At 46.3% G+C, this 13369-nt stretch overlaps 1 long non-coding RNA gene across 1 annotated transcript; it reads right to left on the minus strand.

Moving 5' to 3' along the window:
* Positions 1–2861: 2861 nt before the first annotated feature.
* LOC123460800 lies at positions 2862–7636 on the minus strand. The gene is made up of 3 exons (XR_006637202.1): positions 6093–7636; positions 5828–5974; positions 2862–3047 (listed from the first exon to the last, which is right to left on the minus strand). It is a non-coding gene; the product is annotated as an uncharacterized LOC123460800 (long non-coding RNA).
* Positions 7637–13369: the final 5733 nt, after the last annotated feature.

Consider the following 13369-nt stretch of genomic DNA (forward strand, 5'->3'; position numbering starts at 1 on the left):
TATCCTCAGGGCAGTGAGGGGCCATATGAAGGCTGTTAATTCTTCTTTTGTCCTAGGGCAGTCAGGTCATGGTCTCTGACATTTCCTCCCTCTTTATATAATTGAAATGGGCGAGGTACCCTGTCTTAGGCTATATGGTATGCTTCCAGTCCCAGCAGCCGTTACTGAAGATGGCCCGCCTGTCTTAAGCTATGAGGGCTGCCTCCACCCCTGGATCCACAATAATCCCATCATTGGCCGCAATCACAGCTCATGGAAGGTGATCCACCTGTCTTAGGCTATGTGGATGGCCTCCAGGGAATGGGCCCTATAATATTCTCATCTCTGGCTGTGGTCATAGCTTAGCAGTGTGCCCCTGTGCTTGGTACCATAATAATCCCGTCATTGGGAGCCTCGCAGCCATTTAGGGAATCGAAACCATGACGTGTTGTCAGCCAAGGGAGAAAAATCAAGTCGGGCTGAAGGAGAGCCGAGGGGTGTCTCATCTGTTTGGCCCTCTTCTTGTTGTAGCTGTAATCTGTGGTAATGGACAGACACCGAATTTCTGGTGGCAGAATCAACCTGTTCTTTGACAAAAGAAGTTAGTCGTTTAAATGCCCAAGGTCCAAAAGAAAGAAGAAGGAGGAGTCCTACGAAAGGACCAAGAATATAGGGGAGTAATGTGGAAAACAGAGGAGAAGTGAAGAACCAGTTTTGGTACCATGACCCCTGCTTTTCCCAGTTATGATTTCGTTCCTCCAAACTGGAACAGACCTTGTCAATAATATTTTGAACTAGGCCAGTTTTGTCTGCATAAAAACATTCTTCCTTAAGTGCAGCACAGAGTCCCCCCTCTTGTAGAAAGACTAGATCTAGCCCACATCTGTTTTGGAGGACTACTTCAGACAAAGATACCATAGAGTCCTTTAAGTCTTGAAGACCCTTTTGTAATTCCTGTAAGTCCTTATCTACTGCCAAAGAGAGTTGATTAAATTGTTGTTGGGAGGTGACTAATGAAATGATGCCTGTGCCTGCTCTGGCGGCACCCAACCCCAGGATAACAGCAAGAGTGATGGCAGTAATAGGCTCCCATTTGGCATGTGACGGAGATGTTCCTCCCTCCCCAAAATGGAGGAACTCATCTTTGGAATGTATTGTTAGCTTGGGGAAGAGTTATACAAGGACACAATAATCTTTGTGAGCTAAGAAGGTGGTAGTTAAAACGTAAGGAGTGAGACCAGTAGAGCATGCAAAGTAAGTGCCAGCAGGGGCAACAATATAGAGAAAGCTAGAGTTAACAACATGAGTGAGGTTGCAGGTTGTTTGAAGCTCTATAGGGGGAAGCATGGACGGACCCAGGAGGCACATCCCGCACCCAGATACCTGGGCGACCGTGAGGCCAACCCCATCTTGCCATTGCCACCGTAAAGCCATGGTGTCATTGGTCACAGTTAGTTCTGCATATAAGGCTATCCCTTCATAAAAAGGGGGTCGAGGTGAATATCATACCCAGCATTCCTGAAATTCAGATATATTGGTCTGATGTATGGCCTCTATAGAGGCGTTAACCATGGTCAGAATAAGGTCTGCCGATGAAGGCAATCCTAATGGTAGGGTAGGTCGAAATAGAGTGACATCAGTAACAGCTTGTGGTGTTGGGGGGGGGGGTGTATGTTTTTAGCCTGGCTGGGAGGGGGCTGATGAAGAACAGGATTTGGTCCTATAGCAACTTTAGAGAATTGAGGGGGTTTTTTAAGAAGTTTAATTTTAAAACTGAGGCCTGGGTCTGTCCCGTAGGCATATAACCTAAGGCCCCACTCAAAGCCTCTGTTGGTCCAATCCTGTCTTTGCCTTCTGGCGTGAAGCTGATATTGAGTGGATTACACCACCCTTTTCTAGAAGAATCATGTGCGCATTCCGAATTTAGCGGTTTTGGATCAGACACAGTATAAGACTTTTTTGGGGGGGTTAAGTATGGTCTCATTAATTGAAGCTTGTAAAGAGCTTAAATCTGTAGATAATTGAGCAAACTCTTTTTGAAGCTTAAGCACATCCCGTAATTCAGTTATCTGTTTCGTGAGATGTTCTTTGGCACCAGTAAGGGTAGAGGGGTGAACCCCTGGAGGTAGCAGAGTGGGTAATAGAGTGGGTGCACAAAGCTGGGAGGGGTGAGGGGGCGGTCTGAAAGGGGGTCCAATGCAGCGGGAGGCCAGTCGGGATTATGGTATTTAGCAGCCTCCTCCTCAAGAGAGGTAGCATCACCTGGATCAAGAGGCTCGGGATTGCAATTTCTTGAAAAAACCGGGTTAATGAGGGGTGTACATTGAGAAGCAGTCTCGTGGGGAGCGGGCTCAGGCAAGGGCGGGTACAACCTTTCTACTGCTTGGGGAGCACCAGAGTTATTGGAGTTAGAACCTATATCGATAATGACCGACGGGCAAGGGGATTTTTCAGGAGGAGAGGAAAGTGAACTAAAGAAACACTGCACGAGAGAGGGCGGAGGCAGTATTCAGCGACAGAAAGGAGTTGTTGTTTATCTGGATCTGAATGCGCTTCCTCCACTATGTCTCTTATGAGTCCCCAGTAGGAGAAAATCATGGAGGGAACAGACTCAGGTCCCTCCTCTAGAATACGGCGATTTAGGTCTTTACCGACCTTTTGCCATTTTTCAGGATGAATATCAGGACCAGAAATAATGAACCAGGGACACATTTTGTCAATGAAAACAAAAAAAATTAACGAGGTCCTTTTTCTTAACTCTAATTCCTCTTTCCCTGAGTGAGCTCTTTAAATCCTTAAGAAAAAGAGCCTCTTTACTAAGCTTTTGGCCCATTCTGAAAATCGGACGAGAATGAAAAATAAGGGCCCTGACTTACCGTGTCCTGTAGCAGAAATTGTGAGCGACGAAATGGCGGGGCACTCTTCAAAATGTCTCTCAGCATCCCGAGGAGATTTCCAGCGTGGTTAGTTGTCCGGTCGAGACCCGTGCCTCAAGCCCCACGTTGGGCGCCACTTGCCCCCAGCCTGTGGGGCCAATGTTACGCGGGGTGGTCGAGGAGGGCTGCAACCTGAAAGAACAGGCAGGAAACAAGGAGACCAAGCGGAGGTTTTGTCAAGGTCTCGTTTAATGTTGGATTTTTTAGCTCTTTTATAATCAACCAGCAGGTAGGGCAATAAGGGGGGAAAAAGGAGGAGGGGGTACAAGGAAGGAGGAAGTAGGGCCACCTGGCCACAATCTTCTGGAGCATCTTCTCGGAATCTCTCTTGTGACGTCTCCCAGAGCAGCTCTTTGTTCTTGGGGGAGGGGCTGCATGAGGGCTTCTAGTTCTCTTTTGTCCTCAGGGCAGTGAGGGGCCATATGAAGGCTGTTAGTTCTTCTTTTGTCCTACGGCGGTCAGGTCATGGTCTCTGACAGTTTTTTATTTCATTCACTGTGTTCTTCATTGCTAGAAATTCTGACTGGTTTTTCTTTATTATTTCTATTTCCTTATTTACGTCTAGTATTGACCTCTTTATTTCATTAAATGGGCATCCTATATTTTCTTTGATTCCTTTGATTTCTTCTTTGACTTCTTTGAACATATTTATAATCATTCTTTTGAAATCTTTCTCAGGCATTTCCTCTAATTCGTTCTCACTTGAGGTCATTTCTGATGCATTAATACTTTTTGGTCAATTTATATTGTCTTGATTTTGGTGTTTCTTGTGTTATAATGTATATATTTTTGCATCCTGGATTATTTAATGATTGGGTTTTCTAGTTAACTGGGTATTATTAGATATACCAATCAATCTGATGTTATATATCTTCAGGGTAGGAGCTTAAGGCACTAGGTGTGGCTCTCAAGACTCTCAGAGTAACTATAAAAGTGACTCTAGGTGTTGGGTTTTCCTGCTATGAGAATATTCATGTAGGCTGAGTGGAACCAAATACAGATAGTTTCTAAAATATAACTAAACAATGTACACTTTCAATGAAAAACAGCATATAGTATTTATCCAAGAGTAGGTATTATGACAACTAGATCCTCTGTCTGTCCCTTAGGCTGTGTGGTAACTCACCCACTCCCTTAATCCTGACAACAAGGAAGTTTAGATTTCTGGTCTGTAGAGGGTTCCAAGTCAGCTTGTGACCAGGTGAGACCCTTCCCTAATGTATAACAGAAGAGGAAACAAAGCCACTATAAATCAAGAAGCAATAAATAATAAGCCCAAAATACAGCTTATTTAAGAATGTCAAATCTGACCATCCATCCAATTTAACATATAATTTATCTTGATATGGAAGGTGCAATTAGCACTTCTGGTTCAGGCCCAGTTTATTAGGCAGGTACTGACCTGGTGTAATCCCAGTTACCTTTTGGGAAGATTTTGGTGTCAGTTAGTTGCGCTCCTGCTTGGGTCCCTCTTTGGTGTGCTGTTGGTTCAAGTAGGTGTGGTCAGGTCCCTGGACCGCTGCTCTGTTCACGGGAGCTGGGCACTGGCAGCTGGGGAGGGGAGGCTGCCGATGCTGCTCTAGATGCTGCTCTAGTTCGCTGGCTGTTCCATGTGTTCTTCTACCTTGTGTTATGCTCCTCCGTTGTTCACTGCCACTCTCCCTGCATGTTTCTTGAGTTTGCGGAGAGCTCCATTGTGAGTGGTGTGAGTGGAAAATCCCCTCCCCTGGCTTTTCCTGCAACTCAAGCCAAGCCTGGTGGCTGGCTGGCATGCTGCTGCCGTGTTCCCACACCACATCCTGTGGACCTGCTGGAGCCACTTCTGCCAGCCTGTGTGGGCTCTGGATGCTCTGGATCTCTCCTACTTCTCCACTGCCATTTCAATTTCCTATACACCTCACTTTTTTAGTAAAAGTGTATATTTTGCTGGGTTCTTTTTTTTTTTTTTTTTTTTTTTTTTTTTGGCTTTTCTACCCTAGGCTGCTTTGACCTGGTACCTACACTGCCATCTTAACCGGAAGTCTCTGTTGTTTTCAATAATCCTCTATGTAAGTTGAAGTTGGTCTAGAACATAAACTTAGTAATTATATTTATGATATCATGTAGCAAAGTATGGCATTGTTTACATAAAGCTTTAGTTCACCATAGGCTTTAGTTAAACATGACCCTTTTTTTGCCACTTCCTGGTGCCAGTGCTGTAGCAGCTGGGAGGGGCTTACATACACCTTTAGACCAGCCCCACCCTGCTCCTGGGCACTCACCTTGGGTCCAGTCTGGTACATGTGGAGGTAATTGTCAAGATGACTATTTAAAGGAGAAAGAAGGGGGCCCCGGGACCATTGGGAGTCGCTAGAAAAAGAGGGATCCCTCAGGACTTCTGGGGGGGCACTGGAAGAAGGATGCAGAGACATGGTGTCTACACAGAGTGAGGCGCCATTGTTATGGCATGTGTGAGCCTGCCGCCTGACCGGGGCCACTTTGGAGCACTTACAGAGCTGGTTTGTAGTTTCACCACTGTCCTAGGGAGTGAGGGAAAATTTCCTTCCTGACCTTTTCATTTCCTAGCCAGATAACCTATGTGGGTCCATGTGTCTGGGTCAAATGGATGCCCAGAAATCATCCAGGGGGCGACCTGGAAGACTTCTTCCCAAAAGGAGGTAGCCTGTCTCTGGGAGAGCTTAATTCCCCTAACTTTCAGGAGAGCCCTCAATCCATGAATCTGTCATTTCTTTTAGTGGGAGGCAATGTTACCAATGATAATGAAAGAGTGGAAATGCCAAGACCACAGGGCAATGATCCTGAGGGCTGATTAGCACAACAGGGGATTACCCAATAATCTGGACAGAAGCCTGTCCACAAGTTTAAGAGACCAGTGATCTGTCCTACAGGATTTTAAGAGGTCAATGTGTTACCTTTTTTTGTGTTGAAGAGAAATAGAGGGTTTTTGCCAACACCCAACAGGCTATCCAGGTCCAGGCAGAGGACAGCTGGCCTTCAGTCAATACTGAAGAGTGGCCTCAGCCAAGAGATGACAGTTGCCAGTTCACCGTATCTGGTCCCTTGCAATGGCGCAAATTGAAAATAAAGGAGAAAAAAGAGAAACCTGTCAGCCCTCAAAAACATGGAGGCAAGGCTACATCGGCCAATATCTCCCAGCCCCTGTGAGACAGCACTAACCTATCCTGTCCAGTTTCATAGGGTCTCTGTTCAGGCAGCAGCTGTGGGTTCCTGAGTCCTCCTGGGCCCGGCTGAGTTTTCCACAAAGGCATCCCAGGCAACCATGGTCATGAGCATGTGAAAGAAAAGACTTTCTGGAGACAGTTTTGGTGAACAGCTTCGTTTGTTGTCAGGGAAATGGGTTTATAAGCAGCTGAGGGTGGGAAGAGGGTCCTAAGAGGATTGGCTGTACAAGGTTGCTTGCTGATGCCTAATTAGCATATGGGGACATACATTCCAGCCTATAGGAAATGGCAGGGGAATGGGCTGTGCAAAGGTTCTGGCTGATAAATAAAGAGTTTCCTAGGCAGCTGGCCAAAGGCCACAGGGTTATGGGCAAAACCTAAGTCTTATCTGAATGTCCAGGCATCAGGCGCTTGAAGAGGGAGTGGCCTTACTTCCTGCTGATCCCAGGGTCCAAGATTTTGTCCAGGGGTCCAGGCTCATTGTGACCCCTGAGAATGGGGGGAGGAGCTCCCCTGCTGGTCTGGTTCCAGAGACATGACCAGTTAGTTGTTCAGGCTGCTGTGATCTCTCCATATCCTGGGACCTTTGTGTCAGACAGCCTAGGTTTGCTTTAACCCAGGGCCCTGCCTATGTCCGCCAGGGGCCCGCAGAGTCGCTCTGATTCAGGCTAAGGCAAGTAGGAGGAGCTAGGGCCAGGACAAATGGAGTGCAGACGTCAGTTTAGACAGGTGTGTTTTGAGAATGGCATTTTCTCTTTCTACTTTGCCTGAGGCCTGAGGCCTGTATGGAATATGGAGTTTCTGATTTTTCCCCAGGTCTCTGGATACTTCCTGGGTTACCTTGGAAATGAAGGCTGATCCATTGTCTGATTGAATGGTAAGGGGAAGGCCAAAGTGGGGCAGAATAGATTCAAGAATGTGAGATGCAACTATGTTTGCAGTTTCTTCTGTCATAGGAAAAGGTTCAACCTACCCTGAGAAAGTATCCACCATAGTGAAAAGATATTTAGTCTTTTTGTGAGGAGGCATGTAAGTAAAATCTACCAGTCCACCATGGGAAGTGAGCACCTGTATTGGTGGGGTTTGAAAGAGGGAGGGGGACAGACTCCCCCTTGTGGAAAGGCCTTGGTGCACAGTAGTAAGCAAGCCTGTGTCACAGGAGACTAGAGAGGAGAGGCAAGGATGGAAAGGGAGCGGGGTCAGGAATCTTGGTAGTGGGCAGGCTCCCACATGAACTAGATTATGTAGGTGGGTCAGGGTAGTAGTAGCTTGGAGATCAGGCTAGCAGTAGAGATGCCCCAGGAGTAGCCAGCCTTGTGGTCCCTGGATGGCACCAGTTTTGTTAAGAGTTTGGTACTGTCCTGGGGTGTATTAAGGAGTGAAGGAGGTAGGGGCAAGGAAAAAGGCTGAAGCTGAATAGGTGCTGTGCAGGCTGGATTCCCTGAGAACTCTGTCTGCAAAACAGTTTCCCTTTGCCACAGGTGAAGTTAGAGCCTGATGTCTCCTACAGCGAAAGACAGCTGCCTTTGTAGGAAGATAGGAGGCATGTAGCAGTTTAAGGATAAGGGGTCCATTAGTAATGGGGGTTCCTTTAGCTAAGAGGAGGCCTCTCTCCTTCCAGATAGCAGCATGGGGATGTAGACTATGGAAAGCATATTTAGAGTCAGTATAGATGGTAACTGTCTTGCCTTGTGCCATGATTAGGGTTCCAATGAGAGCTACCAGTTCGGCCTTTTGGGATGTACTCTGCTTGGGCAATGGGCCAGTCTCTATTATCTGGTCATTTGAGACAACAGCATACCCTGCTACCCGAAAGCCCTGTGAGTTAGTAGAAGAGCTGCCTTCTATATGCCAGGTGGGATCAGAGTTGGTGAGAGGAGATAGAGAGATTCTAGGATTGTGATAGGTGAGTTCTTCTAGGGTTTCTTAGCAGGAGTGTGTAAGTTGTTTGGGTAGAGGCAGGAGGGTAACGGGGTTAAGTGGAGGACAAGAGTCAAGAGTGATGTCAGAGTTATCAAGGAAAATGACGTGAAAGAGTTGAATTTTAGATGGAGTCAGAGTAGGCAGGCAAGAGTTGGGGAGTAGATATTTATATCTATGGGGGGAGGGGAAAAGGACAGTGAGCTGTTGTCCAAAAGTGAATTTTTGTGCTTCTTGGGCCAGAAGAGCAACTGCATCAAGAGCGCATAGGCACGGTTGCCAGCCCCTGACAGAGGTTTCTAGTTGTTTAGAAAGTTAAGCTACAGGGGCAAAGGATGGGCCCTTCATTTGACCCAGAACTCCCACTGCCATACTCACTTTTTCAGTGGAATAAAGAAGAAAAGGCCACTGAAGGTCTGGAGGTGCGAGGCCTGGAGCTTCCAAAAGAGCATTGCACAGGCGGGAGGAGGCAGCATCTGTCTCCAACTTAGGGTCTAGGGGCTCATGAGGGTCTCCCTTAGCCTTGTCATAAAAAGGCTTTGTTGGCAGGGTGGGTAAAGTTAGGAATCCACATCCTAAGGAATCCATAAATGACAAGAAAGGAGAGAATTTCCTTCTTAGAGGCAGGCAGGGAGAGAGAGTGAAGATGTTGTTTGTGGTGTAGGATGAGTTGTCGTGAGGTGTGGGTAAGGAGAAAGCCAAAGTACCTCACTTAGATTAAAGGAAGTTGAGCTTTTGGGGGAGAAACTCAATATCCCTTAGATCCAAGGAAATTAAGAAGTTTGTTAGTATGTAGTTTAGATAGAGAAAGAAAGGGTGAGCAGAGCAAAAGATCATCTAGATATTGTAAAAGTGTGCTGGGCAACAGATCCAGGGACAAAAAGTCAGTGGAGAGAGCTTGACCAAATAGGTGGGGACTGTCTCTAAAACTCTGGGAAAGGACAGTCCAGGTGAGTTGAGAGTTAGTACGAATATTGTGGTCTCCCAGGTGAAAGTGAAGAGATTGTAGAAATCCAGGTATTAAGAGAAATGAATGGGAGAGGGGAGTATCCCAGACTACACAGGGTAAGGGGGGAGTGATGCATGGGGAGTGGGATAGGCCATCAATACCCAACACGGAGATCTGTGAGTGAAAAGTCTTACCAGAGGAGGATGACAGGACTAACCAACTGGCCCCCATATTGATCACAAATGAGATAGGCCTTCCTGACAGCTGGACTGTGACCCTGGGCTCCTCCATTGTGATAGGGAGCATGTTGGTGGGGGCGAAGTTCCCAGGGCATGGTCAATCTTCAGCCACCAGGCCCAGAAGATCAGCAATTGGCTCTCATGGGGGACAAGGGGAACGGGCTGTCCTACCTTGTCGAAGCAAAGGACAGTTGATCTTCCAGTGTCCAGTAAGTCTGCAGTGAGGACAGGGCCCTGGAAGTGGGCATGGACTGCGGCAGGTTTTTGCCCAGTGGCCGGTGTGGCCGCACTTGAAGCAGGGTGTTGGTGGTGAGCACTGTGGCCCCATCGTCTCCTTTGGAGGAGGCCTCAGGGCTGCAGTCAGGAACTGGAATTGCCGTCTGCCTCTGGCCACTCTCGCACTCTGGTCATGGTCCTCTCTGTTGTTAAAACCTTTAAATGCCAGGTCAAGCAGATCTCCCTGAAGGGTTTGAGGGTCCTTTTCTAAGTATTTAAGTTTTTCCTGATGTCAGGGGCAGACTGGGACAGGAAATGGGTATTGAGAACTATCATGCCCTCTTAAAGCAGGGTCGAGGTGAGTATATTGGGTGAGTGCCTCAGTTAGGCATCCCCTAAACTCAACTGGATTTTTTTCCTTTTCTTTTCTTTTTCTTTTTGGTTTTCTGAGGTAGGGTCTCACTGTAGCCCAAGCTGACCTGGAATTAACTATGTAGTTTCAGGGTGGTCCCGTACTCTCAGCAATCCTCCTACCTTTGTCTCCCGAGTGCTGGGATTAAAGATGTGTGCCACCATGCCCAGCTTCAGCTGGATTTTCATTAAGGCTCTGGGTAAGTGTCCAGAGTTTGTCAAAACTGACAAACTTATGGGATGCCTTTTGGAGGCCAGCCAAGAGACAAAGAATCATTCTATCACAGGCCACCCTTCCTGGGGTGTTAACAGGAGCATGGTATTTCCAGTCAGGGTCCTCTCTGGGGACAGCAAGCGCCCCCACTGGGAAAGTGTTATCAGTAAGTGAGCCTCATCAGCATGAGCCTGAATAGCCACCCAGACTCATTCTTGTTCATCAGGAGTGAGAGTGGAGGAAAGAACTACAAAGAGGTCATGCCAGGTGAGGTCACAGGCCTGGGTGAGGTAGCAAAATTCTTTGGTATCATGAGTTGGATCAGTGGAGAAAGACCCTAGACATTTTTAAATCTGGAATAAATCAGACATAGAAAAGAAACATGAACACGAATGATTCCTTCAGCACCTACAACTTCTCATAAAGGGTACATTCCATCCCTGCAAGAACGAGTATGCTGGGCAGGAGGGGATAGAGGAAGAAAGGAGATGAGAGATTGTGGTGGTGGGGGGCACAGAGAGGAGCAGGAGGCAGATGAAGAGAGGGAGGAGGGGTGTGGGCATCAGGCAGGGGGTCAGGAGAGGCTGAGGGAGTTGAAGGAGCTAGAGGGACTGATGGGGCCAGGTCATCTATGGCATCTGGATTGAAAGCAGAGGGTAGAGACAAGTATGGGGGAGGGGTTGAATTAGAGTGCATTCCTGAAACCTTGGCTAGAAGGATCTGGTGAGAAGAGCAGGTAGAGCAGAGAGAAGGCTGTGCACACATAGTTAAAAATGCTTGGATATAGGGTATTTTGGACGACTTGCCTGTACACTGGCAGTTTTCTAAATTGGTGAGAATTTGGAAATCAAAAGTACCATGTTTGAGCCATTTGGGCCCATTGTCCAGCTTATACTGTGGCCAGGCAGAGTTGCATCTTTCTTGAGACCTGGGGACTAATGGCTGAGTGGTATAGCCTGGCAAGCCAGCATGGCTTCCATGAGGAGGGGTGAACCCCGAGAGCAGGCCAATCTGAAAGGGATGCTTACCCAGAAGGAGGGAGGAGATGGAGAAAAGAAGAACCATGAGGCCAAATCATGGTGGGTGTGAGAGCCTGTATCAGACATGCCTGGTACTGAAAACCTAATCAAAAGCCTGTGGTGGGGGATGTCATGAGCCCTAGGAGTATAACACCTACTCTTCTCTGGCTAAATGCATGTATTAGGCTCTCCAAACTGTCCTATAAGCACTTTATTTAATGTTCATACCCATATATTAATGCCATTCTCACTGTTTGTTAAAGAAGCTTCTTTTTTCAGATGATGGTGACCTCTAAGATGACCTAAAAGGCACCATAGTGCTGAGAATAAATCACAGGAGTATTCCACACTGAAACATATCAATCATATCTTGCAAGGCTCAGGGTCAATTGCCGAAGAAGTGGCAGAAATAAGGTAAGAGCCAAAAGAAGGGTAGGACTGCTTACAATGCAGTCATTCAGACAGAAATTGGACTTAATATCAATGACCTTGCAGTGCCTAGCAAGACCCTTATAATAGGTGGAAAAGATGACATTAAAATAAAAGAGAGATTAATGGAGAGAGGGAGGAGATATGATGGAGAGTGTATCAGTGAAGGAAAAGTGGGGGAGGGGAGGGAATTAGCATAGTTTGTTGTCTGCAATTACGGAAGTTGTCAATAAAAAAGTTAAAAAAAAAAAAAGCCAGGCATGAAGGTACATGCCTTTAATTCCAGCACTTGGGAGGCAGAGATAAGAGGAGTAGCAAGAGTTCAAGGCCACTCTGAGACCATAGAGTGAATTCCAGGGCAGCCTGGGCCAAAGTGAGACATGCTACCTGGAAAAACAAAACAAACAAACAAAAATTGTTTTTTTAAAAGAAGCATGACTATGGAGATGGCTCAGTGGAAAAGCACTTGCTATGTAAGCATGAGGACCAGAGTTTGGATCCCAAGCATCCTCATAAATGCCAGGTGGGTGTGGCAGCCCATGAGTAACACCAGAACTAAAGAAGTGGAGACAGAAGAATCCCGGGGGGTAAGCTGGCTAAGTATACTAGCCAAATCAATGAGCACTGACTTCAAATGAGATCCTGCCTTATTTAAGGCGGACAGCAATAGAAGAAGCCATCTAACACTAACCTCTGGCCACCACACATGTGCATCCACACACATGGGGCTAGAGGAAGAGGACATCAAGAGTGACAGGTTTCTTTCTTTTTCCTTTTTCTGTTTTTGTTTGTTTGTTTGCTTGCTTTTAAATATTTATTTGAAAGGAGAGAGGTCTCCAGCTGCTGCAAATGAACTCCACATGCATATGTCCCTTTGTGCATCTGGCTTTATGTAGGTACTGGGGAATCAAACCTGGGTCATCAGGCTTTGTAGGCAAGTGCTTTAACTGTTGAGCCATCTCTCTAGCCCATTTTTGTTTTTGAGGCAGGGTCTATATGGCTCGTTACCTTCATACTTGTGATGTCCTGCCTCAGCCTCCCAAGTGTAGGTGTGTGACCCCAGTCCTACGGGAATGAGACTTCCTTTGGAGTTGATAGAAATCTCTCACTAAAGGTGGTGATTGTACAACACTGTGAATGTATTAAATTACATTGGATAGACTTTAAGATGGTTAATGGTTAATTTTAGATTATATGAATTGTAAATTGAAGAGGGGATGAGAAATAATAAGAATTGGACAAGGATATACACATAGCTCTGTATACTTTCCTAACCACCTTGAAGCCATTCAGAATTTTTTTTTTTTTTCAAGGTAGGGTCTCATTTTAGCCCAGGATGACCTAGGACTCACTCTGTAGTTCCAGACTGGCCTCAAACTTGCAGCAATCCTCCTACCTCTGCTTCCCAAGTGCTCATAATTTAAAAATATTATTAATTTTTATAGATGTATGCAATGTATTTTTGATCATAACCATTTCCCATTATAGTTTTCTTCCCTCTCATTGAACCCCTTCTTCCCAGCTATTCCCTCTACTTTGATGTGTTTTTTTTTTTCTCTCTCTCTCTCTCTTTGTTTTTTTTTTTTTGGTTTGCAAGAAGGAAAAGAGAGAGAATGGGCATGCCAGGATCTATGCATCTGGGTACTGGGGAAATAAACTCAGGCCATCACACTTTGCAAGTAAGCACCTTAAACAATGAGCCATCTCTCCAGCCCCTGATGCCTACTTTTTAAAATATTTGTAGGAGAGAGACAGATGGGCACACAAGGGGCTCCTGCCATAGCAAACAACTCCAGATGCATGTTCCACTTTGTACATCTAGCTTCCAATGGTTACTAGGGAATAGGACCCAGGCCATCAGGCTTTGCCAACAAG

The sequence above is a fragment of the Jaculus jaculus genome, chromosome 5, assembly GCF_020740685.1.
Source record: "Jaculus jaculus isolate mJacJac1 chromosome 5, mJacJac1.mat.Y.cur, whole genome shotgun sequence".
Taxonomy (NCBI): domain Eukaryota; kingdom Metazoa; phylum Chordata; class Mammalia; order Rodentia; family Dipodidae; genus Jaculus; species Jaculus jaculus.